This window comes from Lissotriton helveticus, chromosome 6 (assembly GCF_964261635.1).
Source record: "Lissotriton helveticus chromosome 6, aLisHel1.1, whole genome shotgun sequence".
Taxonomy (NCBI): domain Eukaryota; kingdom Metazoa; phylum Chordata; class Amphibia; order Caudata; family Salamandridae; genus Lissotriton; species Lissotriton helveticus.
In genome coordinates, this window is record NC_136067.1 from 1620717310 (window position 1) to 1620744370 (window position 27061).

Consider the following 27061-nt stretch of genomic DNA (forward strand, 5'->3'; position numbering starts at 1 on the left):
CTCGAGGCTTGCGTGTCATATACAAGCCTCGCTTTCGAAATCACCCGTGAGTCTACCCGACGCCCTTATTGGCTCTAACCAGGCGGGTCCCGCCCTTCTCAAACTCGAGGCTTGCGTGTCATTGCGAGCCTCGCTTCCTAATTCTCTCGCGAGACGACGCGAGCCCCTTACTCCCTCATTGGCTCAGCGTCCTTTGTGCTCCAAGCCTCGTTTCCAACCCAGGCGCCTGATTGGTCCGCCCTCGGCCACCGCCCTTCATACGCCTCGCTCGCCCACCGCAATGGATCCACGAGATCCAGCGAGGGTGAAGCTAGGTGCCGAGCGGGTGCCGAGCGTTGCGGGCGTAAGAGACCTTTCTCTGAAGACTCCTTTCTAACCAGATAAGTTGAATGCTTGGAATTCTGCCAGTTCTAAAAATCCTCCTCTGTGTGTATTTGTTTCCCTTTCTCCCTCAATTACAGGGTGTGCCATTGTCGCTCCCACCCCCCTCCTGTGTTCTATGGGGCGTGGATCTATTTCTTTACAAGTAAGGACATTTATCCTATACTCTGTATTGAATGATTGTGTGCTTGGGTAATATATATACCACGGCCAGCAGTGTCACGGCGCTTTTGCACCGGGACGCTGTTTCCTCGCATTGTCTTCCTTCGGGGTTCAATCCCTGACACCCCACTATAGGTAGCAAGATATATCTTGTATTTCCTCACAAACAGACTTATAATTGTCTAGTCTGCTCTTTGAGCCACTGCTGCTATACCACATATATGCAACAGTCTGCGCTGAACAGTTTGAATCGGCGTTAGTTGAGGTCCCTCCACCTCGGATTTTGGCATGATTTCAACTACGCAACCAAGGCATACCGGCCACGGCCCTTGATATGTATGCAAGCACGTGTCGAGCCACAAAGTCACCCTTTATGGCCACTGTACATATGCACAATCCAATGACTCGATATTTCTGTGTTTATGTTTGTGTTTGTCTGTCTGTCAATTTTTTTTCCTACAGACTCCTAGGTTCCTCACAAAAGAGGTAAACCCCCACTACTTATGAGTTTGTTTTCTTTTTCTTTGTGCACCAATTTTACACATAGTGCTATTTTTAACTTTCACGACCATTGGCAGGGCGGGCCTTAGCGTGCCCCTCCTGTCATTGGCACACTCTCTTACCGGTCCTGATGAAAGCCCAGTAAATTTACACACATAAATGGGCAGAAACATGTTGACCTTCTTTACAGGGTAAACACCAGTATAAAGTAATTGGCTAGTTTCCCTTCACATATCTTATTTTTAATATGTCAGGTTAACCAGTGAATAAAGTTTTTTGGTACAACCTCTGACATTTTTAAACCTTATAATTTTTCACACTTCATCTTCACAAAAACCTGCTCCGCAGTCTCCTGGCGTCGCAGCACACCGGGGAGGTACTCGATCTCTCCCGGTGGACCCGATGATGAAGCATGTCACCACTAGGGTGAGTGAGGGTTTCCTGAAAAAATAGTGCATTTTTTCTTGAAATTTGGTCCTACCATCGGATCACTAACAACTGGCCTCAGACTTCACGTGCGACACCCACCTCTTTTTATACACCTTACCTGTATTGGTCACTCTTCTTTTGATTACTTGTATATTGCTTGGGGACTAAGAGTGCCCTAAAAACCCTTTCTCTCCTTTTGTTGAGACACAATTCTGGGCAACCTCAGAGAGATAATAGGATTAACTACCTTGTATGTCACATTTTGTCATCAGGTAAGGAATTTACAGTAATTTTAGGGATGTACGAAAAACTGCTTTACCTTTGTTTAAAGAAATTCATTTTAATTTTTGAAGGAGATGGAGAGAGTAAGAGCAGGAAGGAGGAAACGAGAGAAAGAATAGAAAGATAAAGAGAGAATGAGGGAGTGAGAGGAGAGGGAGACAGGCATAATCACAGGGAGCGAAAAATGACTAAATTAACAAACATATTTTTTCATCTAAAGAAAGGTCTAATATTTTAGGGAATTTTTCATGTTCAAGAAATATTAGTCTTTTGTGTAGTGACATAGGAAATGTGAGGAATTCTAAACGGTCTTGAGCCTTGCTGTTGAAATCCAGTAACGAATGTTCACGTTTTATTTTAAAATTAAAACACACTCTTGTCTGACACAAACATTTCCGTACATTAACCAGCGGTTTTCAAAGTATCACCTGAGTGCATGTACATATATTCTCCTACAGTTAGAATGAATCACCCGTTTTATTTCGGGATGAAACGCATCTATTTGTCTTCTGGCATTGACAACTTTCCCAGGTGTGATCAGCTGGCATTGCATTACTTCCCATCATACAATCATGCTGTAACATCATCTGGACTGAATGAGAATTTGGCAAAAGATACGTTTTGTCCACCAATGATTGTTGCTTATAATTAGGGCTCCCGGTTTTATGGTATTTATTTTTTGCCCATTTCCATCTGTATTTATCCATATTTATTTTCTGGCTATTTTATCTGTATTTATCCATATTTATTTTGTGTTTGTGTATAAATAAAGTTGTAAAACTGTACATTTCCATATCTATTTAACTGACAGACGTGCACTCATACTTTGATGTCTGTCGTGTTTTAGCTATTTAATCTGCCAAATGTTACACAATACATGCACTGGTAGATATTAGCACTATACCATAATTATATGTTAACACATTCCATTATTTAAAGAAATATCATGCTGTTTTTTTAATTTTCCATGCTGTACATCTGCTCAGCTGCTGGCCTATAATTAATGAAAGAAAGCATGGAGAGTCACTTAAAAGGAGCACAATTTTCTGTATTTATCCACTTTTGAAGATAAATGTAGACAGAAAACACATTGTTTTCTGTCTATATTTATCTGTAAAAATCCATAAAAACGGAAAACCGGGAGCCTTACTTATAATGCTGCCTCTGGTAATTAAATGTATACGACCAGTGGTAATCCCAATTGATGCAGGTGTGGACTATTACAACAAAATGTATCACTGGATTCAGGTGGCACTTACAGTCAAAATAAAGAGCAGCTGTGGGCAGGTGTTAAATAGGTTCAGATTCCACAGTAAGAGCTTGAAGGTGCAGGATAGGTCAGGAATCTACTCCGATTCCCACTTTACTGAGCACCTGACCGAATGTTGAAACTTAGATTAATAAAATTAGATATCATTTGGGTATATTCACAAAAAAGGTACTTTGGATGACATGAATGGTCATGTATTAAAATTAAAAGCTTCTGAAATGGTGTACCATGCTTACCAGATACAATGATGGAGAGAAATATTACTGCACTACAGGTAGTGTTGTGCACCTTCTTATTTTTACCACCAGACCATGCCTGTTCACACCTATATTCAAATCATGCACCAGCTCTTAGAATAGGTGTAATGGAGGCCATCACAAGAGACGCCTAGGCATCAACAGCGCAGTTGGCATCTGTAGAAATTATACTACGCTTTGCATTAAGTAATGGAGGATTGCTAGGTGCTCTCATCTGTGAATATGTTCACTGCCTTTGGTACGGTACTTCTGGTGGTACAAAAGTCCAGAGACAAAATTGCTTCTCTAACCACAGATCTGCCAATCTTTAGATATTTTTACTATGTGAGGATGGGGCGGAGTCAGTATAGTGGGCAGGCTTTGATTCCTCACTGCCTCGTAAGCCATGAAGGGGGTGGGGCCGAAAAGAGAGGATGGTTTTAAAGATAAACACTTCCTAAGCAGAAGCCCCCTTACTCCCATCCCTCCCTGAAAACCACTAACAAAATCTACTAACACTGACGCCCAGGTCTCGGGTTGGTTGCTGAACACAGCCACCATACACAAGCTGGAAACCCACTCTGTGCACTTGTTTCAGTTTACTGTGCATACAGAGTCGATATTGTGATACACACTGGAACAGGAACTGGCAGGAAAGGCCACCATATGTGAACAAACGCCCAATTGTCTCCCTTCTCTACGCAGATGACACAGTACTCATGGCCCGCACGCAGCTTGGCCTGCAGAAGGCCCTTACTTCGTACTCTAGTTTCATGGATGACCTGGGGCTCAAATTAAATGCCAAAAAAACATTTATTATGACCTGTGGGCGGGGAGGAAAAAATTGAGTAGTCTCCCCGTGGGAGATAGCGGGGTAGCCTCCACTAACATCTTCACATACCTTGGTGTTGTGTTTGAGCATTCAAGTTCATGGGGGTCGGCAGTCTTTTTATGAAGTCTACTACGGTCGTGGTAAATTTCTCAAGGAAATTGGGCAAAAGACCTCCGGGTAATCCTCCTAAAGATATATTAGGCAAAATGCATGAGCCTTGCGACATTTGGGTCGGGGGTTTGGGTTTTTTATGACGTATCTTCTATACAACGAGTGGAAAGCGCTTTTTTAAGGTATATTTTAGCAGTACCTATCAGTTCCCCAGATTTTAATTGTCATAGCGAGTTGGGTATTCTTTATATTACAGATGTGATTAAAGTACAACTGGTGTTTGGACCTCCGGTTTTACCGGTCTAAACAGGAAAATGATCAAGGACTCGATGAATTTGGATTATGCAAGCAAGATTACTTGGTTGAAATATGTTAAGAATTTCATGGCAGATTTGGGGCAGCAAGAATATTATACTTCCCTAGAGTCAATGAATTCTATACCAAGGAAGGAACTTAAAGAAATTTGCATGTCCCATCTCGAGTCGCTTAGACTGGCCAGTGAGATGAACAAATGTATGGTAGTCTAACATCAAATGACCTTGATTACTTATGAAATCCAACCGTACCTTTTATGATGTACTGGGGGATATTACAGATTTCTTTTAACACGTTTTAGGTTTGGCATCCTTCATCGTCTAATTAGCTACCCAAAGATTAATGATTGGTCCAGTAATCTCAACCCCTGCCCTTGCGACAACATCTCCCCTCAATCGACTATCCACGCGATTTTATTTTGTAAATATTATGTTAAGGAAACATCAAGATGGATTATGCCCCTATTAAAGGTGGGGGGACGAAGGCAATGTCGTCCTGCCTTTTTGTATTTGCAGTTGCTGGATAACGTGCATGGTATAGGTGTAATGGCCGGCTTTCTAAAGAACATCTTGAAAGCAAGGAAAAGTATAAATAGCTAAAACTTTTATTTAAATGAACTTTTCTGTACTATTAGCTATAGGGTTGCCCTGTTTTTAAATGTACTAATATGATCAGCTTAGCATTGCTTTTATCAAATGAACTGTGTAATATGTGTATATTTGTATTTTATCTGTTTTCTTTTATGATTTTTAACAGCAAAAATCGAATAAAGCATATTCTGATTCTGATTCTGATACACACTGTGTGTGTTGTAGCAGGTCAGTACCCACTTGGTTGATAATACCAGTCTGCCATTTGAAATATATCATGACTGATGCTGTATAATATCATCTACAGCGCCCATCGAGGCCCAGCGCTGAAGTACTCTCTGCAGAGTGGTCATTTGAAAAGCTAGGTACGTGTTCCTAAGGTCACAATATTCAGACAGGTCTAAGTTTATTATTTTATTTATTTTCTAGTTTTATTTGTTATTAAGAAGCCCCAATGGGTGTCATATCGCTTTACGAGCCACCGCCGGAGGAAGATCCTTCTCTTACCTGGCTGCCAAGACATGGAACTCCCTCCCCATCCACCTTCGGCTGACCCAGGACCATCTCGCCTTCAGGAAACAACTCAAGACCTGGCTATTCGAGCAGTAGCATACCCCTTCCCCAAGCGCCTTGAGACCCTCCCGGGTGAGTAGTGCACTATACAAATGGTATGATTGATTGATTGATTGATACGTAGAACTGTTTGAAGAATATAATAACCTTGGTTTCATTCAAGTACATGTTCTACTAGAGCAGCAGCTTCCTCAATGCGAGTGGCAAGTTTCTCAATGCGAGCGGTAGCGTTCTGCCACGACTGTCCGCATTGAGAAATCTCGTCGGGAAGTGGTCTAGAGTACAATTTTCCTTGCTCGTGTACACAGTAGGATGGGGGTGTCCACATACATATTTATCCAGTCACATTTTCCACCATACCACTACCTTCAGGCACCCTGCTGCCCATTCCTTTTTCTGGGATGTCACGTAGTCAGATCATGGCTAGTGTCTCACATGGATGCAGAATCAGGACAGCCAGGAACACCATTACACTAAAAGATGGCAATGTCCAAAAAATCTGGAGCAAATGGTGATGTAACACTCAGTGGGCATTCAAATAAACAAGAGAAATCCAACATTTAGTGGGAAAAGAGAGTGAACAATGGATATTGAAGCACTCAGTGTTTGTGAAAATACCCCTCACACACCAAAAGGCCCCTTGGTGTCATGCTTCATCATCGGGGTCTTCGCACCCCTCTATCGGGATGCGGCGTGCTGCGACCGACGACTACGAGGGAGCACTTACGATGTTGGCTATGTGTGGTGTACAGTGTGTGGGTTGTGTTACAAGTGAGTAGGGAGTGTTGTGAAAGGTTTTAAAAAGTACCTGGCACTAGAGCGGGAAAGAAAAAAGTTTTATTCTGTGCTCTGGCTGGTACCGTTAAAAAGAAAGTGCAGGGCGAGGTCAACCTGTTGTATTAATGAACAGGACCTCCGATGTGCTTATGTGTCGACATGTTTCGGAGACAAGCTCCTTCAGGACAGGGGCACAAACTCCCTTCCCTACTCACGTCTTTTGCTACGTAAAACTGTGTATTTACAGAAAAGTGAATTTTACTTAGAATAGGCTAAGTGTGCCTACAGCGGTCTGCTACAAACACAATGACTTGTGAAGCTTGGTTGTGGGCTTCATGAGCAAAATAGGAACGTCGGGGTGCTGCTCCAATGGCAATAAAGTCAGGACGCTCTGATCGCTGGAGCAGCGGACGGGGTAAGGCGGTGATCAGAGCGTCCTGACTTTATTGCCATTGGAGCAGCACCCCGACGTTCCTATTTTGCTCATGAAGCCCACAACCAAGCTTCACAAGTCATTGTGCTTGTAGCAGACCGCTGTAGGCACACTTAGCCTATTCTAAGTAAAATTCACTTTTCTGTAAATACACAGTTTTACGTAGCAAAAGACGTGAGTAGGGAAGGGAGTTTGTGCCCCTGTCCTGAAGAAGGAGCTTGTCTCCGAAACATGTCGACACATAAGCACATCGGAGGTCCTGTTCATTAATACAACAGGTTGACCTCGCCCTGCACTTTCTTTTTAACGGTACCAGCCAGAGCACAGAATAAAACTTTTTTCTTTCCCGCTCTAGTGCCAGGTACTTTTTAAAACCTTTCACAACACTCCCTACTCACTTGTAACACAACCCACACACTGTACACCACACATAGCCAACATCGTAAGTGCTCCCTCGTAGTCGTCGGTCGCAGCACGCCGCATCCCGATAGAGGGGTGCGAAGACCCCGATGATGAAGCATGACACCAAGGGGCCTTTTGGTGTGTGAGGGGTATTTTCACAAACACTGAGTGCTTCAATATCCATTGTTCACTCTCTTTTCCCACTAAATGTTGGATTTCTCTTGTTTATTTGAATACCTAGTGGAGCATAAATCCAACGATTGGCTCTACCTCCCCTTCATGTTTTTGACACACTCAGTGGGCATTCATTCACCAAACAGTCCCTGCTAACTGTACCTTGTTGGGATCAGGCACAGGAACTAGTGCAACTGGCAAGGTCCTTCCATGGTTAGGCCATGTGCCTGACTCTAACATGGCTTGCATACCATCAGTCGCTAAGGATTTCTTTCAACCACTTTACTGCCACCCCTATCACTAAACTACCCCCAATGGCACTGCTTTCCTGGCTGCTACAATATAATCTCAATGGACTCCACTCTACTACCTTTTACCAACAGACACCGTCACTGTACTATGATCCCCAAAACTACAACACATCTTGCACTGCACTCCCATTGCTGAACACCAATTAGGACCTTAGTGTAACCACCACATAAACATCTAACACTACCGTGTCAACCTTCAAGCATTGAGGATTATAAAAATAAGTGTGTTCAAGTAAATAAAAAAAACACTAAGTCTGAACTAGCAGGGGTGTCTTGTAGATGTGGCTGCCACACAGAGTGATTCCATTAAGAAGTATTTGGGCTGTGACAAATGGTATGACATAGGCTGTATACTGTTTGGTGCATGTCTTTGAATCTCACCCAGCATATCTCATGTAACACATACTACATCCAATGCCCTTCAAAACATGCACTCCGAAGAGGCACCCAGGAAACTGGAGCGTTTTGTGGCCTGATTAGAGATATGACGCGCTATCCAATTGCCGCAATCTAATACAATCTGAATGATGCATACAGCTGGAGAAATATCCAGATTAAGACAAAACATAACTGAAATGAAGCAGCAAAACAAAGTTACTAAAACGTAATCAAAAAGAATTAGGCAACATGTTTGAGATCATTGAAACAAAGTAAAAGAAACTTTCAGCCTGATTTATATATATCAATGGTAAGGATACTCCATCACAACAGTGATGGAGTATCCTTACTGCCAATATAATGGTCCACCTGCCAGAATTAGATGCCGGTGGACTACAGTTTGGCAACAGCATAGACCACATTTCGAGTCCGCAGTGCCCAAATGTCTATGATGATCATACGCAGTAAGGGCCATCTGAGAAAAAGCTATATGTCCTCCCACCCAATTTAGATAAGCGGACATATCGCTGTTTTTAGGGCTCGCCTATTAATAGGCGAGCCCTATTGGGGTGAAACCAAGAGCTAAACTAAGCTCTCAAAAGCAAAGCGGTTTTCCAGAAGTGCACGTCCTCGTGCACGAGCTTGCCCGAGCCTTCCAGCAGCATTTCTCCTCCCTTTACCATTTGCTCCTGCCTCCGAGAGCTTCAAAGGGATCTGCTTCCCCGCCCACTGCTTCACACTTCACGGCCGCCAGGCCATGAGTCGCATTTCTCCTTCCTTCGTGCCCAGCCCCCCTCCCAGCGCTGCCTTGTTCTAAAGTCCATCTGTGGCTCCTCTTAACCTCGTCCATCTTCCCTTTCTTTCCCTTGCCTTCGATCCCTTCATGCCCTCTCTCTTCTACCCGCTGCTTTGCCTCCCCTCCCTTCTTCTCTCCTCTCTCCTCCTTTCTCGTTTATTTATATTCCGTAAATCACTTTATCTTCCTGTGCCATTCTCCCGCCACCCGCATGTCGCTGCTTGTTTGATTGGCTACAAGTGCTAGCATACTTCTGTGGCTTTCTTCAAAATATGTAATTTTACATATGCACTGACCGACTGACGTACAGCCTAAACAGAATCACTCTGTTACGTTTGTCACCTTGGTGACTGCATATTGGAAGAAGATGCATAGGGCCAGTACAGCATAATTTCTCTCCTCTAACTTCCTTCACTCCATTGCAAGTTATTGTAGAAACTTATTTGTCGCGATTTTAATTTGTTTTAAGTGTCCATGTTAGTGGATCCCAGATTCTGTGTTGCGCTCTCCCTTGTGTGCTGCAGGCTCTCTCTAGCTCTCTTGTGTGCTTCGCCACCGCCAAATTGCTCACTCACGTGCTCTGTTTTGCTCTCCGTCTTGTGTACTTGCCCCACGCCGTATATTGCTCTCTCGCCTGATGCCCATTGCTACACAAAAACTGCTTCTGTGCCAGGCCTTGTGCTTTGGCGTACATGCGTTAAGCATTTTTACAAATTTGTTTGAAAATATATGGACGCAGACAATGTGGCACATCAATCTGTGAACGCGCACTTTTTCAGCTGTACATTTTCGATGATTAAAATTGCATTAGCTAAAGTTGCGTTCTACCTATGTAAGCTAGCTGCTGTATTTATTTTGCACCTTTCGGCTTTAGCTGGTTTAAAATACATTGACTACATTTACGATCTAGCTATGTATGCAGCTTTGCTAGCGTGTTTGCAGTCCTTTGCTTTAGTTATTTGAAATACATCAAGGCAGACAATGTGGCGCGTACAACTAGCGCCAGATTGGTCATTTATTTCCTTCCTGCTAGCACCTCAACACTAACAGTTAAGTTACCCTGCCGCCTCACCACATGTCCCATTTGTTCCTATCCTTGTAACACCTAGCGCACGATAATTGAGTTAGGCTGGCTTCCATTGCTACAAAAGAAGTGCTTCTATAGAACGTCTTTTTCTCTGAATCGGTAATGGCATTTTGCATATAAAGTTGCCTTTAAGTCACTTTATCTTCCTGTGCCATTCTCCCGCCACCTGCATGCCGCTGCTTGTTTGATTGGTTACAAGTGCTAGCATACTTCTGTGGCTTTCTTCAAAATATGTAATTTTACATATGCACTGACCGACTGACGTACAGCCTAAACAGAATCACTCTGTTACGTTTGTCACCTTGGTGACTGCATATTGGAAGAAGATGCATAGGGCCAGTACAGCATAATTTCTCTCCTCTAACTTCCTTCACTCCATTGCAAGTTATTGTAGAACTTATTTGTCGCGATTTTAATTTGTTTTAAATGTCCATGTTAGTGGATCCCAGATTCTGTGTTGCGCTCTCCCTTGTGTGCTGCAGGCTCTCTCTAGCTCTCTTGTGTGCTTCGCCACCGCCAAATTGCTCACTCACGTGCTCTGTTTTGCTCTCCGTCTTGTGTACTTGCCCCACGCCGTATATTGCTCTCTCACCTGACGCCCATTGCTACACAAAAACTGCTTCTGTGCCAGGCCTTGTGCTTTGGCGTACATGCGTTATTAAGCATTTTTACAAATTTGTTTGAAATTATATGGACGCAGACAATGTGGCACATCAATCTGTGAACGCGCACTTTTTCAGCTGTACATTTTCGATGATTAAAATTGCATTAGCTAAAGTTGCGTTCTACCTATGTAAGCTAGCTGCCGTATTTATTTTGCACCTTTCGGCTTTAGCTGGTTTAAAATACATTGACTAAATTTACGATCTAGCTATGTATGCAGCTTTGCTAGCGTGTTTGCAGTCCTTTGCTTTAGTTATTTGAAATACATCAAGGCAGACAATGTGGCGCGTACAACTAGCGCCAGATTGGTCATTTATTTCCTTCCTGCTAGCACCTCAACACTAACAGTTAAGTTACCCTGCCGCCTCGCCACATGTCCCATTTGTTCCTATCCTTGTAACACCTAGCGCACGATAATTGAGTTAGGCTGGCTTCCATTGCTACAAAAGAAGTGCTTCTATAGAACGTCTTCTTCTCTGCATCGGTAATGGCATTTTGCATATAAAGTTGCCTTTAAGTCTTCTGCTTTATATGTTGTTAAAAGCATTTTGTGCTAAATTACTAGCGCAGCATGCATGTGGTATTAAAAAACACATGTGCGTAATATACACGCAGTTCGTTTGCCGTTATTTGTGCATTATCAACCATAAAATTAATGCCGTAATGCTTATTTGTGTGCCCATTATGCTGCAATAATCTACTAGATATCCGTTTCTTAGCATTTTATATGTAGCTTTTCTGTGGTGAGCCCTATAGTTTGCATTGTTAATAACATTTTGTCTATAAAGTTGCCTCACCCTTCAGCTTTAGCTCTTTACATCGAGACAGTCAATGTGGCGCGTCCAGCTAGCGACATATTGGTGTTTTATTCCCCTTTCCTAGCGCTTCAGAAACATTTGTATATAAAGTTGCCTTTAACCCTTTTGCTCTGTTAGGAGCATGTTGTGCTAAATTGCTAGCACAGCATGCGTGTGGTATTAAAAAACACATGTGCGTAATGTGCACGCAGTTCATTTGCCGTTATCACACCATATTAAAAAACACATGTGCGTAATGTGCACGCAGTTCATTTGCCGTTATCACACCATATTAAACAAGCACTGGCGTTGCCAATAGGTCTCGTAGTAGGAAAGTTGGAGCTGTTGGTTTTGTAAATGACAAAGCCCTTTAATTTTTAAAAAAGAAAACAAAAATAAAAGGCATTGTTATTTGCAATTGTAATAGCTCCAACGTTCCTACTGCGAGACCTATTGGCAACGCCAGTGCTTGTTTACTCCTGTCGTCACCAGCAAAACCCTGGTGGCAAGGGGCAGTAAAAGAATAAAAATCCCTCCCGCACAATGGGAGTTAATTAATGGTGCCGGGAGCAATTTTTAATTTTAAGAAAGAAAATCCTGCTTCAGGATTTTCTTTTTGAAATCTAAAATGAAAAATATGTTTGCCACACGGCTCCATCATGTTGACGGAGCCGTGCGTCAGACTTTAAAAAGCATTAACAGTAACCACCTGTCTGTTCCTGCCAATGCTTTAGAAATGACGGCAGGCTTGGCATTCTTTCTAAATTTGCCAGGAGCGAACTCCATCAGGGCAATGGAGTAATGTACTCAGTTGCACTGACAGACTTAACCTCCTTCCACCGAACTATAAATCGGGCCCTTCGTTACAGTTTGAAAAACTTTGACCACCAAAGAAATCCAACATCTGGACAAACTAGTTGCCGAATACAGCTGGACAAAGTACTTTGCCTACCTTTAGAACGCTACTGGGAGCCTAAACTTTAAAATGTTGAGCAAGGAAGAAACATGTATTAAAATATCTGTAAGAGAAATTATGTAACAAGTCAAAACAATTGAATCGTCTGATCTCATTGTGCCAAACGGGTGCAATATGAACTTCCAGAAAATAAATCTGACATGGTTCACATGGTTTACTCTCTGTCTACGAGTCAATGATACAATCTGGTAAATACACAGGTTCTTGGAAACGTGCATTGTTTTTCCCTATTTATAAACCAGTATTGGCCCAGCCAATAGGTGACACTTTTGGGACCTATTGGCTTTGCAAATGGTTTTAGCAATACTGTACAGAATATCGGATGCTGAGCAGGATGGCTAAAGAAGAACTTGGAAAAGCCTATGAAGTGGCTACATACGTTATTTTGTAGGCACGCACAACAAGCATGCACCTGCTTACAATATGACACAGGTGCCTTTTTGTTGGATCAGTATAAATAAAAAAAGTACAAAAGCATTTATCTTTTAGATCAGTGGGAGAAGCAACAACATGGATCTAAGCATCAAATGGGGGAAGGTGGGTTTAAACAATATGGAGGGTGGGAGATATAGCAAAGAAATGAGAGAGAGCATTGTGGAGCTGGGGGAGACGCACATGGCTGAGAAAGTAACGCGGGGAGAACCAAACAGGGCAAGTGCATCATAGAGAGGGGTGGGGAGAACCACACGGATGAGAAAGAGCAACATGGAGTGCAGGGGGGAAGCTCACTAGGGAAACAGATGAAAAACATATGCACTCTTGTGGAGTGCTTAAGACAAAAGAAAAAATAACTCCCTAAAAGTGGGCAGTGAAAGGACACAAGTAAAATGGAAATTGCTCCAGGGGAGGGACAGACACAAGATGGACAAGGCAGGCCGTCACACAAGAAGCAGGCAAATAAGAGTGACAGCAAAGCCAACAAATGGTAAGCAAGGGGTGGTCTACAAGACCCCCTGTGTTCTTGATGAGCCCACATTTTGTAACCAGACAGTTGTGCTGGCTGGCAGGCTCGAACAAAAAGGCCATCGACCTTCCCCAGAAAGCCATCACATTCTGACATGGTAAGCGAGGAATCTTCAAAAAAGTTAAGTAGGGCAGTTATAGAATCTTGTGTGGAGTGTATAGGGCTTTGGGAAGAAGTATCTATGGTGCACGGTATTGTGGCCTTGATCACTATTGCAAGATGGACCTTTTAACATGTCACAAGCTTTGTCAGTGCGTCAAGACCACTGTACTGTTTATTACAGAAAAGCATTTGATGCTTAGAATAGAGTCCTACTGGTACAGATATTATCTCAGGTAGGTGCCCCAATGCAGCTTTCTTTTATTTGTGAGTTCTATACAGTGAACCGAGGAAGAATTATAAAAGAAACAAGCATTGACAAAGCCAATATAGGAGGAGGAGCTTGGCGGGCATCCGAGATGGCCGCGTGAGCACAGCGCTCCCCGGACCCCCGCCGCTCCCGGCTTAATATCCTGCTTTAATCCTGATTTTTTGCGAGGATTCATATAGAGGACGTTGGGCTGATCTACCTGGACCTTTCAGAAACTGATTTGGACATCGGGTGCCTGAATTATGTTCGATTGAACTTTTGGGCTCCGCCCTCGAAGTGCGCCCGGGACTGGGTGAGGTTCGGTGGCCGTCTTGGAGTTGAACAACAACGGCAGGGGGATTGGTCTTGTGGGTCCCCTTCTTAAGTTTCGGTTTCGTTTCTGCCTCAGACTGGGACATTGGTGAGAGGGTCGGGCCAGAGCTGCGGCCGGGACACGAGTTGGTTGTCTGGCCCTTGGCTGCACTGTTCCTGGAGTGGGCTGTCTCTATCCTGGTGATACCCCTCTTGTAGTCCTTTGGTCCCGGGGCCTCCATTTCTGGTGCCCGGTCCGTCGATCCTGGTGGCTTTACTCGTGACGCATCTTCAAAATGGCGGGCAGAGGGGACCGAGAGACGCGTAAGACGAAGACACCTCTGCGCGGGGGTCCGGTTCAATCTAATGTTATGGATCGTTATACCCACTCTAAGGGGTCCCCCGGGGCTGCCCTGCCCGGTCCCATTGCGTCCGACCACGTAGTGGATGCGTCGACGGAGCCCTCTTTGCAGGACATCATGGGCGCCATTTCTGGCATGAGGGAATCCATAGGCCAACAGTACGAAACCTTGGCCCACAAACTTGACACTGTGGTGAATTTGATTCGAGCCGATCTCTCCAAGACGAACGAAAAGGTGAAGTCGTTGGATATCAAATCATCCAGCCTCACGACGGACGTCTCTGATATTCAGACGGAGATTGGCAATCTCCGCAGGGTGAACGATTTCATGACCCGGCGCTTGGAGGATTTTGAGAACAGGGCACGTCGCTGTAATGTTTGCGTGGTTGGTGTGCCGGAGAATCCAGAACCCCACTCGGTTGATCTCCTGGTTGAAGACCTCATCCAGAACCACCTTTCTCCGTCTGGCCTTAGTAAATTTTTCACAGTGGAGCGCGCACATCGTGTTCCGGGGGGCCAGGGCAAGCCAGGCGCCCCGCCGAGACCTATTGTTGCAAAGCTTTTCCACTATAGAGATCGGGACGCTATCCTGCAGGCCTCGCGGGTGAAGGGCCCGGTGGCCTTTGAGAATGCCACGGTGAACTTTTATCCGGACTTTTCCCAACAGGTCCAGAAGCAGCGTATGGGATTTCGTGGTGCCAAGAAGCGTCTTAGGGACATGGGGATGCGTTACGCAATGCTCTTTCCGACCAGGCTGCGGGTGGAGTATAATGATCGAACTTTCTTCTTTGATCGGCCAGATGCTGTGAATGACTGGCTAGACTCCCTGCCTCATCGACCTCCTGAGACTGAGTCCGAAGCCCACCCGGGCGGTGCGGAAGGTGGTGTAGAGAGCTGAACATTTCGTCTTTGACTGATGCCTTGTTTTGTATAACTTCTCCAGGGATGTAAGCCTATGTTCCTCTACCTCACATGTGTTTTGATGTATGATCTTTTTCTCGTCATTGGTTTGATCGGGGGGCGGGTGGGACGGAGCCTTTCCTCCTCCGGGGTCTTTGTGTAGAATAGGGGTTCTTGGGCGACAGGCACACTGCAGGTTGGGGTGGCTTTTTAGCTTTTTGCAGGGGTGCAGGGTAGGGGGTGTTTTCTTGTTACTTGGGGGGTGGGGGGTTGGGAAGTTCGTTGTTTGTGTGTTCTGTGTTCAAGGCGACTTTATTCTGTATTTGGACTGCTTTTTATGGTCGTGCTCATTGATGGGGGGTTTGGGCTTTTTCGGGTGGGATGGGGGGTAGCGGGTTGAGATTTGTTTCGTGGAACGTTAACGGTCTGGGAGATCGTATCAAACGAAGTGTGGTGTTGAAATGTATACGACGTTTATCTCCTGACATTGTTTTCCTGCAGGAGACTCATCTGATAGGCAATGTCTGTCATGCAATGAATAGGTGGGGCTATCGCCTCGTGGCACATTCGGGGTTTACCTCGGGTTCCAGGGGTGTGGGTATCCTTATCCGGGCTTCCCTCCCCCTGGCTATTGATGATATTATTCAGGATGACCGGGGGCGGTATGCTGTTCTTGTGGGTCGATATGAAGGCCGTGCCCTCTCCTTATTAACTGTTTATGTGCCCCCCGGCTTGCAGACTTCTACCTTTTCAGATTTGGGCCGTGTCTTGTTGGACCTTCCTGATAGTACTCTCTTTCTGGCTGGTGATTTTAATTCGGTAGTCTCCGGCCTCCACGATCGCCACCCCCCTAGGGATACCCCGGCGGCTCAGCAGTGGTTGGGTGGATTTTTGGATACCTTTGGCCTGGTGGATTGCTGGAGGCTTTTGCATCCTACGCAGCTTCAGTACACCTTTCACTCTGGGGCCCATGGGAGTCTGTCTCGGCTGGATTATTTCCTGATGCCGGCGGCTCAGTCCCCAGCGGTGCGTGAGATTGTGCACCTGCCCAGGGGTATCTCTGACCACTCTCCGCTCTGGCTTCGTTTTGAGGTTGGGGTGGAGGCAGTGGGCCGGGTGGCCCCCATTAATCCGTGGTACCTTACCTCCCCCGAGACCCGCACCCTTTTGCTTAAGTCCTTGGACTCGTATTTTCTGGATAACGAGGGGTCGGTTTCCTCTGCTGTGTCCCTATGGGAGGCCTTTAAGACCGTGATTCGTGGGCAGGCCCTCTCCCTTATTGTTGAGGCTAAGAGAGCGAGAAATAGAGAGGTGGTTGATCTTGAGGGAGAGATTTCTGCATTGGAGGAGGGTTTGGAATCTGGTGTCACGCCTGAGAAGCTCCATGCCCTGGGTCTGAAACAATTTGCTTATAAGTCCATGGTCACAGATGCCGCCAAAGTGATGTTTCGTGAGCAACAGGGACGTTTGTATGATATGGGTGACAAAGCGGGTAAATTGCTGGCATGGCTGGATAAGAAGGAGAGAGCTAATCGTGTTGTACCCGTGATTCAGTCTGCGGGTGGTGTGAGTGTAATGGACCCGATTGGAATAGTTGACCGGTTTGCCGATTACTTCCGTGTGGTGTATACCCCTGTGTCTGTGAGGGATGTGGTTGACTCTCGCCTTCTCTTGCGTGATATAGCACTGCCCATTGTTTCCGATTTAGACCGTGTGGCGTTGGACTCCCCCTTTACGGTTGACGAGATAGCTACTGCCATCCGTTCCCTCCGTTCGGGCAAAGCATTGGGCCCGAACGGGTTGCCAATCGAATTGTACAAGTTGCGTCCCGATAGGGTGGCTCCGTATCTTCGCGCCATGTTTCTGGAGTCCCGGGAACGGGGTATTCTCCCTTATGATCAGAGACTGGCCACAATAGTTGTCATCCCCAAGGAGGGTAAACCACGTGATCTTTGTTCCTCCTATAGGCCCATATCCCTGCTAAATGTTGAACCCAAGGTATTGGCGAAACTCCTGGCATCCCGTCTCTTGACGGTCATTAGTGACTTGGTCCATCCGGATCAATCTGGATTTATCCCGCATCGCAACACGGCTCTGAACCTACGTCGTCTTCACGGCGCGGTCGCGAGGGCGGGGCTTCTGACGGAGCCGGCCATTTTGGCATCGTTGGATGCTTCCATGGCCTTCGACACGGTGGAGTGGCCTTATCTTTGGGCGGCTCTTGAGAAATTTGGTTTTGGGCCTGAGTTTATTGGCTGGGTCCAGTTACTGTACACGGAACCTCTGGCGCAAGTAGTGGTGAATGGTAGGGTCTCGGCTCCTTTCACCCTTGGTAGGGGTACCCGTCAGGGATGCCCCTTGTCTCCGTTACTGTTTGCTCTCGCTTTGGAACCATTGGCTGCTTGGCTTCGGTGGGAACCTTCCCTCAAGGGGATCCGCTGGTCTCCGGACTTTGAGGACCGCGTTTCGCTTTACGCGGACGATATCCTTTTATATCTCACCTCCCCGCGTAAATCTCTGTCTGTTCTGTTTGACGTTCTTGCTTCCTTTGGAGCCAACTCGGGCCTTGTTATTAACTGGACCAAGTCCTGTGTATATGTTCTTTCGGGTGTTTTGCCCCCCTTACCGAGCAGACTTCCTATTCAGGTGGTCCAATCGGGTTTCAAGTATTTAGGGATTTTTATAACGTTGGACCCGACGCTCCGCTTTGAGCATAATCTCCTACCACCGTTGCTTAGATTGCGCTTGGATGTGGCCCGTTGGCGTAAGCTTCCTTTGTCTCCTCTGGGCAGGGCGGCCCTGTTTAAAATGATGTCCTTGCCGCGATTCCTTTACGCGCTCCAAAACTCCTATGACGCTATTCCTATGACCTATTTCCGAGAGATTGAGAGTCTTCAACGGCAATTGATATGGGATGGGCGTCCGCGTATCGCACTCGCAAAGCTCACCATCCCTTGGTATGACGGGGGCATGGCGCTCCCCGATATCAAGCGATATTACTGGGCTTCCCAGTTGTCTGCCATTAATCACGTGATGTTTTCCCCGGGTCGTAATCCTGCATTCGAGATGGATAGACTCCAGCTTCCGGGTGGGGACTTTACTAGAGCGCTTTATTCTCGATCGGCCGGGCGCCATCTTGTGGGCCCATCCAAGATCGCAGTAACTGTATGGCGAGCTGCGAATGTGAGTTTGGGGTGGGAGGATCGCTTGACGTTGGCGACGCCGCTTTATGCCTCGGAACGTTTGGGCGGACTTTGGTCTACCAAGGGTTTCGACCGCTGGGATGTGATTGGGATTTGTAAGGTGGGTGATGTGTGCTCGAACGGTTGTGTGAAGTCGTTCCAGGCCCTCCAGGCGGAATATGGTTTGAGTGGTAGGGAATTTTTTCGCTACCTGCAGGTCCGGCACGCCCTCGCCTCAGTTTTGGTTCCTGATGAGGCCCTGCCTGAATCTTCCCCCCTCGAGGACCGTGTCCTTGATGGGCATCTTCCCGATAGCACTATTTCTCTGATTTACAAGAAATTGATCAATAATCGGGCGGACTTATTGGTCCGACTTCGGGAGGCTTGGGTTGGCGATGGGTTGGAGCTGGACGACGAGGATTGGCAGTCGGCACTCTCTTCTCCCAAGGAGGTGGCCATTCCTGCCCGTCTCCGTTTGGTTCAACTTAAGATTCTTCATCGAGTTTATGTCACGGGTCCGCGTCTGGTGACGATGGGCTTTTCTTCGGATGGGCTATGTAAGCGTGGTTGTGGTTTGAGTGCGACCTTTTAACATATCCTATGGGAGTGCCCGGTTGTAGCGGCTTACTGGACTGCTGTGCTTGAGGTGATGACTGCTGTGACGGGTGTGGCCCTGCGGCCGGAGCCTCGACGATGTCTGTTGAATGTGTGGGAGCCCACTGCCTACTCTGTGGCCCAGACCAGATGGGCTACCCTGGGTTACATGATTGCGAAGCGGGATGTTGCGCAACTCTGGGGCGCTTCCAGGCCCCCTGAGGTCTCGAAGTGGGAAGACAACATGGACTGGTCCATGTTTCGTGAGAAGACGGTTTATGTGGCCAGGGGCAGACCCAGGGCGTGGACGAAGGTTTGGGGCCAGTGGAATGATTATCGTGGGGATATTTGCACCCCTCCCCTTGTAGGCACTGCTGAGATTGTCCTATCTCCCTAGACGAGCGTTCCCGGAACCTTTCCATACGTTTTTTTTTCTCTATATTTCCGGTTCTCCCCGCTGCTCCCCTCCCCCCCTCCCGACTTGATTGGAGGCTCTGGGTGTGTTCTCCTGATCGTGGACCGTCCCCTCCGTTCTTTGGGCTGACCTTAATTATCGTGCATTCGCCTTTTAGTGTTTGTTATTTCTTTTTGTAAAATAAAAAATTTAAATTGCTCTGTGATATATGTAGAGTAATGCTTTGTGCTCGAGCTGTGCTGACCACGGGTGTACATTTCTATTTCATGCGTTGTGCCTTGTTATTAGCGGCCAGCCCGTGAGGTTGTAGGCCCATTCTTGTACTTTTCTATGCTTGCTCCAATAAAGGTTTTTGAACAAAAAAAAAAAAAAAAAAGACAAAGCCAATATATATATATCCAGTCGCAGCAAAAAAAAAAAAAAAAAAAAAAAAAAAAAAAAAAAAAAAAAAAAAAAAAAAAAAAAAAAAAAAAAAAAAAAAAAAGTAGAGTGTTTTGGAGTAGAGTGGAGTGTTATGAAGTGGTGTAGAGATCCGTGGAATGGCGTAGAGTGGTGTAGAGTAAGGTTGGGTGGCGTGAAGTGAAGTGGAATTTCTTGGAGAGGCATAGAGTGTCGTGAAGGGAGTAGAGTGTTGTAGAGTAGAAGGATATAGAGTGGAGTAGAGTGTCGTAGAGAGCAGTGTCTTAGAGCGCAGTGACATCGAGTACAATGGCGAGGAGAGCAGTGGCATACAGTGTTGCAGAGTAGAGTATAGCGGCGTAGAATGCAGTGATGAAGAGTAGATTGGTGTAAAGTGCAGTGACTTGGAGTGCATCAGTTCTGAGTAAAGTGGTGTAGAGTGCACTGGCAGTGGTTAGAGTAGAGAGCAATGGTGTAGAGTAAACAGGCGTAGAGTGGACTGGTGCAGGTAAGATTGCAGTGTCGTCGAGTGCAGGGGAGTGGTGAGGAGTGGTGCTTAGTTGAGTGGCATAGAGTAGATTGTTTCAGAGTAAAATGAAGTCATGGTGAGTGGAGTGGAGAAAGGTAGAGTGGAGTGGTGTAGGGTAGAGCGTGGTTGCATAGAGTAGATTGTTTCAGAGGAGAGTAAAGGGGTGTGGAGTGGTGCAGGGTAGGGTAGAGTTGTGCTGGGTAGAGTGCTGTGGCATAAAGTATTGGCGTAGAGTGCACTTGCGTAGAGTAGAATGCTGGAGAGTAGAATATAGAGGCATAGAGTGGAATGGTGTAGAGTAGATTGGCATAGAGTGCAGTGGCGTAGAATGCATTGGTTTTGAGCAAAGTGGTGTGGAGTGCATTGGCATTGAGTGCAGTGGTTAGAGTAGAGTGCAGCAGAATAGAGTGGTAAGCGTAGACTTTAGTGGCACAGAGTGGAATAGTGCAGCATAGGGTGAAGTGGAGTGCAGTGGAGTGTCAAAGAGTAGAGTGTCACAGAGTGCAGTGGCATATAGTAGATTGTTTCAGAGAAGAGTGAAGTGGCATATAGTGGAGTGGTGCACAGTAGATGGAGTGGTGTAGGGTAGAGTGCAGTGGCATAGAAAAGAGTGGCATAGAGTGAAGTGGTGCAGAGTAGATTAGAGTGGCGCATAGTGGATTGGCATATGGTGCACTAGAGTACAGTGGAGTGGTACAGAGTAGAGTGCATTGACGTACAGTGACATAGAGTAGAGTGGCATAGAGTGAAGTGACATAGAATTGAGTGGTGTAGAGTGCAGTGGTGCATAGTAGAGTAGAGTGGATTGGCATAGAGTAGAGTGGTACAGAGTAGAGAGGCGTAGAGTGATGTGGTGTAGTGTGGATTGCTGGAGAATAGAGTGACGCAGTGTGGAGTGCCATAGAGTGAAGTGGTGTAGTGTGGAATAGTGCAAAGTGCAGTGGAGTAGAGTGGTGCAGAGTAAAGTGGAGTTGGACAGAGTGGAGTATGCATGGTGTGGTAGTGTACTGCCATTACAGACAACACATCTTCAATTTAAATGACCATTACATTTGCAAAGCCATACTATTTTTATTGATAAAAGTAAACAGTGCACAAAAGATTAAAGGGCCGATTAGGATGGCGGACGGACTTGCGTCCGTCCGCCACCCCAGAGGTGGAGGGACCGTCCGCAGGGGCAGCGGCGGTCCCTCCGTGCAAATTAGGATGTGACCGCCACCCTGGCGGTCACATCCTGTATGTTTTAACATTGCGGCGGGTGCTGCTTGAAGCAGCACCCGCCGCAATGTTAAAACTGCATGTGTTACATTTACATGCACAAAGCGGCAGGCACCGCGCGGTGCCTGCCGCTTTGTGCATGTAAATGTTGGGGGGTACCATAGGTACCCCCCAAGTGCACCCCCCACCCCCCGACACCCTGGGGGCCCGCAACGGGCCCCCAAAAGCCAAAGTCCACATGCTTTTCCACGGCGGAAAAGCGGCCGCGGAAAAGCATGTGTTCGTGCAATTCCTAATTTGGCTGACGGTGTCTTGCAGACACCGTCACCAAATAGCCCTCCTCACACCGCGGATCAGCGGCGGACGGACCTGCCGTCCGCCGCTGGTCCAACCGCACTCCCACCGCCATCCTGATCTGGCGGTGGGTCTTCTATTGCACTGCGGCGGATAATCCGCATACTCCGGGCGGGCGGTGGCTTCCGCCGGCCCGGAGTATGCGGATTATCCGCAATCATAATGAGGCCCAATATGTGGAAATGTGATCACATAGTGTATTGATTTGTTTTATCACATTAAAATATTTGTTTCCACCACACTTCAGAATTACCAAAACATATGCTTCCTTTGTGCTTTTCCAATTCTGGCATATTCCCCAAACATCTGCACAGTTCATTTACAGACATTTAAATTTTGCTGTCTGCTAGATAAAAAAATAACAACGTACAGCCTTCCTCTAGTACACCCCCAAAGGCCAGCATGATTGTCACATAAATCCTCTCACTTTGAAGTCAGAGAAAGAAAAGTAAACAACAAGCTCCATGGAAAACAGAGCCTGACACTTGACCGCTGTCTTTGAATGGACAGCAAATGTGGCAAGATAAGAACTAGAATTAACGGTCTGTTTACAGAAATGGAGCGCTCAGAAGGATACAGTAATTAAGGTATGGACCACGGAAGCGACACGCTCAAGCTGGAAAGCCTAAAACAAATAAAGCCAGCAATAGAAATCAAGCAAATGTAAGTTACAAACCTCTAAGGCAATAGTAAGCAATGGGTGGAATGTATTCCCAGGGAAGCTTTCTGAATATCCTCAAGATGTCGTCAGCAAACCAGACAGCTACTCTGTCTGGTAGACTTTACCCTAAAAAGGCATGTGCCCCAATTATTTAATCTTTACAACACTGATTTACTTAATCAAGGTAAACTCCTCCCAATAAGATGTGGAGGTCCTCCTTTTCTAAGTCTATTGCTGATAATATAGTGAAATTTCAATAAACCCCGGACTGGCCTGCAATCACCCGAGCACAAGCAGCATGTAATTTGCTTATTGTCAACAAAAGCAAAGTCATAGTCTTTGAAAATACACCCAAACCACATGCCACATGGGAACAAGTGTACGAAGCAGGTGAAACATTGTATATGCCTGGGAGACAACCAACTAAGATGGAGCCACAAATGTAAATACATGAAAAACAATGTACTAGTGTTGGTATGGAGAAGAAGCAGATCCGATGCTCAGCATGGAAGCTATGCCAATTTTTAAAGCTAATGAAACAAAGGTTGCCCCATTCATAGTGTATGGGGCTATTTCTTGGCTTCCGAACAGAAGATTGTCAATTGATGGCTTGGAAGCAATTATCATATGCAGCTATTTCCATGTGAGAGATTCATCTTGAGATAATTAGGCTGGAACTTAATTTAACATCAGTCACTGATTCAGACCCCTTTGATGGGCTTTAATGCCTCTAGGGAGTTTAATTCCAACTAATGGGTGAGGTGTTTACTGAAGTAGGTCATGGGGCTAATCTATTTAATGACGTTCACGTTCAATACAATAACCGACCGATCAAAGCACTACAATATGAGGAGCTGTCCGTTAATAGTGAAGTTACTGTAAAGTAGTTTACGGCTAATATTAAGAGGCAAGTGAAAAGATTTGCACAAATGGTAGATGAGGAGGCAATATTGGTTAAGAGCTTGTATGATATGTACATTAAATATATCCCAAGAGAAATTCCAATGTACCTTAAGATGTCTTGATATTTACAACAATGTTAATTATATTTATGGATCCGGCTGAGATATATGAACTTATAAGAGCATACAGCAACTTGTACTGGTATAACACATGAATATAAATAGCTCAACAATGCACTCTATTCTATTTAAATTTCAATTTTTTGTAAGTTTGTTCTCAATGATTAAGTCAGATATGGACTATGAAGCTAGATTACAATTGAATGTGGATGATAAGAAATTGTTAACTAAAATGTGTACATTTTGGAGTCTTTATATTGTTGCTAGATTAAATTCAGATTTGATTTTAGGAACTAGTATGGCTACTTGTTACTATATTTTACAAGATTGAATCAAATATAAATAAATTGATATCAAACCCACCCACGGAGTTACCATCCTGTAGCATCACATAACCAGACATGCTGCAATATTCTCGACACATGTGTTAGTTAAAAAGCGAGGTCGTTGTTTCTAAGATACTAACACCAAGCAGAGAAAATCAGGCAGGTTTAGGAAATACTAATCCAAAGCATATCACTTTCAGACAGGCTTAGGATACAGTGAGAGAGGAGCAATCAACTAGAGTGCATGTGCCCGAGTATAAATGTGAAAAAATACGTGAGACATTGTGGAAGTACTGTTGAAGAGCTAGACCTGTGCTTCCCACTCAGCATCCTTCCAGCCTAGCAGTCACAATACTAGCTTTTCAGCACACATTGGAATTAGAGCGCATCCCAGTGTGGAACACTGTAATTGGCTGACTCCAGGCTTATAAGTTAGCTCATGTTCACATTACTTTACTCCAAAATGATGAATCTTACATCTTCACATTGAGTGCAACATGTAGACGTCTTTGAAAGTAACAGTGGCATGATTATTCTCATCTACAATTCTCAGTGGTTCAAATAATGTCTCAATACATTTCGGGGAACCCTGCATTGGGGGCACGATTACAAAAGGTTCCTTTTAACTGTGGGAAAGAACAATGGTGTGCATAAGCACATGTAAAAAATATAAACTATGGGTCATAATTAACTCTTGCTATGAAGATCTTCAAATCGCTTACTGATCTATTGATTCTAGGAGTACCTCAATAGCACCCTGCAGTTCAAGGAAGTGAAGAGAATGTTAAATATATATGGAAAATGAAGGACACTCTACAACACTTGAAATGATTGAGAGGAAAGCAGTGATAAAGAATCCACCAAAACATGCCTCCAGTGAAGTCCCTTCGTGTTCCGCCAAATCTGGATTGGACCTTGTTTAACTTGCTGGAGCACTTATCCACCTCCATCTCTGACATCAGACAGAGTTAACTGTGAACGATTACTATGGCAATGGCGGCAAACTTTCAGAAAAAGATAGTTGTAGTGTCCATACAGGCTAGGATATAGCTGGTATTGTTATGGAGACCATTATATGGACACTTACTGTGCACTCCCAATTGGTGGACATTACCTGACCCATATCTGCTATCAGAACTTTTGCTAGCATTCAGAGCATTGGTGGACTTTCTACAAAAGTGCTTTGCAGTCAAAGTGGTTCCTCTTTTGGCACAGATATTTACTTTGGTGAAGAAACGTAAATGGCTACTATGGACAACCCCAAATACAGTTGATTTTCCAACGCCACAAATCTAAATCAGGCTACCTAAGTAACAGAGCACAAGCATGTTTATGTTAATAGAAATTGGAGGCATTTGTTTTATTTATGCACTCAACAGTTATTGATGATTTATGTATCCATATACAAAGTTGGGTAAGATGCATTTCTTTTTCATGACTATGACTAGGTAGAGCTCCAAATCTGTTATCCTTAAGGTGAGATGAGGAAGTGAAGTTTTCAGAATTTTACTACCTAGTGCACCTTTCAGTCTGCAAAATAGTCACTATCGTTAGTAATCATGAGACATCCCAGTCTTTAACAAACGTTTTAGCACACCCTAGTGACATGTGATACACTACCACTAATTTAACACACTATGCTGCCAAGTGAGTGCATAGTCCCCTCATCATGGACAGTGTCTGCGTGTTATCTTGCATAGGGCGACAACATTAATGATAGTAGTTGCTTGGTATCATTGTCATTGTCAATAAGTAGGTCTTATTACATAAAAGGTTGGAAACCCCTGGTTGAGGATGTGTCTTCACTGAAGTGATATTTGAAACCTCTTGAAAAGGCTCATGCTCTGGTGTTTTTGGAGGCTACCCAAATTGGCAGCTTCCTCAAGTTTGAGCTCAAGGCATTCCACAGTTGGGTATTCAGGGAGTGTATAGTCTGCCCCATACCTCTTCCTGCTCACTTTGCTTACTCTAAGGGCAAGAGCTGGAGAGCAGCGAGGCGTGAGCTCCTGTAGTAAATTTGGGTTGAACTTCAGTGTACTTGGAAAGCTTTTCATAATACCTTAAATTTCAGTCTCTGTGCGATAGTGAACCAGTGAGACTCTTTAAAGGCTGAGTGATGCAAGTTGGTTTCTTGAGGTCCAGAAATAGCTAGATGTTTGGTTTAGCATTCTGTGAAATGTATGGATGTTTTACTTGTGGCAGTGTTAGGATTAGCTCACAATAGTGAATCCGAGCCAGCATCATAGCACTAGTAGGTGTTCTGCAGTGGGTTAATGCCAGGCACAAGAGGATTCTCGTCAACATAGTTAGTTGGTTGTTGGAGTTTTTACAAGTCTCCAAAATGATTTATACAGAATAGCTCAGGATTGAACTACACTCCTAAATTTTTTAAAGAGAGAGCAGCTATGGAGGAAACCCTAATTCCGCTGCACACTTTAAAAGGCAGATTATACTCTAGAGAACTCACCACATAATAGAATGTGAGCCTTTATGCTGTTCGGGTAGAAATTTTGTATCCACTGGTGTATATTTTATAAACCATTTTATTAAATGTTTTCAATTCATACAATATGCCTGAATGTACAATTGTTTAGGCATATTTTTTTTTCATTCCATCTGCTTTTTATACAGCAGCATATTCAAGTCAGGCGATTTCGCTGTCTGGTATTTCCTCAACTCATTATTATAGCAGTTTCAATTGAATGGTACTTAAAGAAATTATTATGCCTTTTGCTTTAAATGTTCTTCTGGTTATAGACTACAATTGGAGTTGCAGTGCGTCTATATGATTGGGGTGCCTCCCTTGTGTCGGCGTCACTACATTCATGGGACCCTACTCAGGCTGCAAGGGAGGGGGGCAGGAAGTAGTATGTAATTATATGCTTTGCACTCTTCTTCATGGGCCGCGTCCAAGGCTCATGTTACCTTTGTCACAACATTCTAGGGTGGTCTATTCTCACCCTTTTATGTATCCTTATAGACTTAGTGTAGCTCATTGC

The 27061-nt window shown here is 45.0% G+C and overlaps 1 protein-coding gene across 1 annotated transcript in view; it reads right to left on the minus strand.

Annotated features, from left to right (window-relative positions):
* LGALSL (galectin like) overlaps positions 1-27061 on the minus strand; it is a 50484-nt gene that overhangs the window by 16272 nt on the left and 7151 nt on the right. The gene's annotated exons all lie outside the window — the stretch shown is intronic.